We start from the raw sequence: 3,556 nt of genomic DNA, 5'->3' as shown, positions 1-3,556 counted from the left end.
GCCATAGATTATCTTCGACCCCATCATGGTAAATATGGCTTATTATATCGTACCAACCGCTCAAGAGACGTTCTGAAAACCGAAGGAACAAGTTGAGCGAGTCTCCATCATTTTTGCTATTCAGTAAAAACATAAAGAAAACACGAACACCTGTTTTTACAACAGCTAAGAAAACAAGCCTCACCCCGTCAGGTTCCTCTTTAGATTTGAATAAATGGGTCTTTTCCTAGACGGCGCTCGCTCGGTCGCGGGAACTGCCTCGTTTTTGAACTTGGTGTTGTAACAGTCTGCAGTTTCCTGTTGTGAAGGTGAGTCCGGGGAGACCGGTGCGAGAAGCCAGGGGACGTTCAGTGCTCAGAGCTTTCATTATTGGAGCAATTCACGCACACATTGAAATTGGATTTTTTTTAAACATAGGGTTGAAGCGGGGGGCAGAACCGCACAAACTTCAGCTCCGGGGACCCCCTGCTTCCCGAGATACAGACCTCCCAAAAGGGGGCGCCGGTATCTCGGCTAAGTTTAAAAAAAAACCCTGGTCACGTGGGCCAATAGGAAGCCGAACTAGATGACATCACGGCTTCCTATTGGGAGGCGGGAGCTTTGAAACTCCGCCATTACGTGAGCCCTGCTGGTCGAGCAGAGCGGCTACCGGCACCCGCTATGGAGGTAAGTGTCTCTGGAAGCAGAGGGTTGCCGGAGCTGAAATGAATTGGTTTCAGCTTCGGAGACCCCCTGCTTCAATACTACGTTAATAATAATAATAATAATCATGCATTTGCAAAACACATCGGCTGCTTTGATTGCCACGTTAAGTCTGTTCTAATAGTTGTCTATTGTCATTGTACATCCAGAATATAATGGTAATAGGTGCAATGAAGGCCACTGGGCCTGAAAGGGTTAACTTGCTGTGATGCCCTTTTTAAAATGAACACAGCTACCACTGCTGGGTAAAACTGAAGAGGCAAAGCGTCGCTGACTCGCTACCAGAGGGCTGCAGCAGGACAGGTGTTTTGTGGGGAGGTTTGTAACATGGGTAGGTAGGACTTCCGCTTTAAAGATGGACGCTCGGCGCGTTGTCCCGAGTGCTTTCGCTGCATTGCATCAGCCAGCAACATATTGCTGTCGGGTCACACTGCACGTCGCTTTTATTTCTGCAGATCTGGCCAAGATGTTTTCGGAGCAGATGACGTGTGGAGGAGCCCAGCCCAAACATGCTGCTTGAATCTGTACGTTTCAGTGGAAAATAAACACACACGACAGATATGGAAAATGAATATTGCAGGGGTGGCCAACTCCAGTTCTCAAGGGCCACCAACAGGACAGGTTTTCAGGATATCCCAGCTTCAGCTCAGGTGGCTCAGTCTAGCCACTGATTAAGCCTAGCCACTGATTAAGCCACCTGTGCTGAAGCAAGGGTATCCTGACAACCTAACCTGTTGGTGGCCCTTGAGGACGGAAGTTGTGCACCCATGATATATACTGTACAGATACATGCAAACATGGCTATTCCTTTTATATTTACTGCAGCCTGGCTGCAAACTGCTTGAGTTTTGAAACCACAGTGAAGACGTGCGCTGAGCGAAAGCGCAGGAGAGGTGATTCTATTAGGTGTTAATAGGGTTAGAGGTGTCTAGCTCCTGTGATACGAGGGTGTCTCGCACACTGGGTTCCTGGAAGTGAAGAGGCTGATTTCTGACTTACAGGAATCCCATATGAGACATTTATTATTACATAACAGCTAGATGCTACTAACGCCCATGAAGTTATCCAGCATCACTGCCTGTGCTAGAAATAAAACAGGAAGACCAAAGGATTGTTTGAGATTGAAATGGAAGTTGTGGCTGAACGGAAAATTCTAAAGAGCTATGGAGGAGACCGTGGGTTATTCACCTCCAATAGTGCCGATCAGGGCACTTTATTGGGCGTTTCAGTATGATAGTGGCACTATTGCAGTTTAAGGAATAACCCTCAAAATTGACGCCAACCTGAGTGTGGGATTTCTGTACGAAACCTCTGCAATAAAATAAGCGTTTATTCATTTCTCTCTTGGACAGAGCTCATACACCCCGCTTGCCTCCGAGCGCTTACCGTGCCGCGTGGCTGTAGCACAAGCGATCTCTGCTCATAGTTTCATGCGTGGTGGCGTGGCTATGACATCACGGAGCTGGTTCGCCGTGATTGGCTGAACCGCTCACGTGACGTGACCGCTGCTTGAAAAGACAATTTATTGTCTTTTCAAAACGCGGTCGCGCCATCGTGCTCCGTCGTGTGTGTGTGTGTGTGTGTGTGTGTGTGTGTGTGTGTGCGCGCACTGGGAGCGACCTCTAAGGGATCCTGCAATGTGTGCTCGCCGCGAGTGCCATCGCACACCGCATAATCCCAGCCTTGGACGTTGGACTGCCAGGGATGAAAACCATTATTTCCTGGAGTTAAATGGCAACAGTTTTTGTAACAACAATAATAATATTGTTTTTTTTTCTTGTATAGAGAGAGAGGAGGCAACGGTGAACGTAAAATTTTGTAGTCACAAGGAGTCGCTTCCCCCGGAGAGCTTACATTCTAATTTTGGTGCACGGGGCACAGGGAGAGCAAATGACTTGCCCAAGGTCACACGGAGAACGAACACTGGGATTTGAGCCGGGTTCACCCATTACAAAGGCAGGTACATCATCACTGAGCTCCTGCTTCAGCTATTGAGCTACATCCATAAAAATCTAAGGTACCGATGCAGATATTTCTGTGCAGGAAAACCAAGCCTGTTATTGAAGAAGTATGAACTGCTCTAAAGGGCAGAATACTGTAGCGCTGTGACCTGAAAGCTGGTCTCTGAAGTGGTGTACCACAATGCGCTCTCTGCCCCGACTCCTTAATCTCCATGTGCCAGATGTTGCCTATTAGATTGCAAGCTGCTGGGACAAGCCTGCGTTACTGTACTGTATAAACCTGCGGCAGCTGTGTGTGACAGCGCTGGATAGTGGATACTGCTCTCTCTGACACGGCCTTGGTTAGTTTTTCTCCCACTCGGTAGGAATAGCTCTCCCTGACGTCTCCCTGCGAGCTAATTCTTCTGGTTCCGTTCCGCAAGCTTCTTCTGCCTGACTGATCTCGAAATACCTTCCGATTACAGATGCACACGGAGTTTCACTCCTCAGGAGTGCGTTTAAGAGACCAAAACATGCAGATATAATATAATATAAATATAATATAACCCTTTTTGGGTGGCAGGAACCCGGAGAGAGCGTGGGGTGGGGTATTCTGGTGATCGGGTGGTCTGTTATAGGGAAGATATATTTATTAAGTATTCTAATTAACCCCTTCCCTGACAGTGCTGTACCCTGGAGAGGCAGAACTCTGCCCCTATAAGGCTGTATTTATAGTAGGCGCGCGTGACGGAGCGTCGGGTGAACTGAGGTTTCAGCGATTGGGGAGGCGTGGCGGACGCGTCATCAGGCTGGTTGGCCCTCAGTGGCTGAACCGCTCACGAAAAAAACAAAATCATTTGTAGCTTAAAAATTCTGCCGTGCGGTCGCTCTGCATCGCGCTCGCGCACACTAAG

The sequence above is a fragment of the Ascaphus truei genome, chromosome 7, assembly GCF_040206685.1.
Source record: "Ascaphus truei isolate aAscTru1 chromosome 7, aAscTru1.hap1, whole genome shotgun sequence".
Taxonomy (NCBI): Eukaryota; Metazoa; Chordata; class Amphibia; order Anura; family Ascaphidae; genus Ascaphus; species Ascaphus truei.
Note: the sequence above shows the minus strand (reverse complement) of the source record.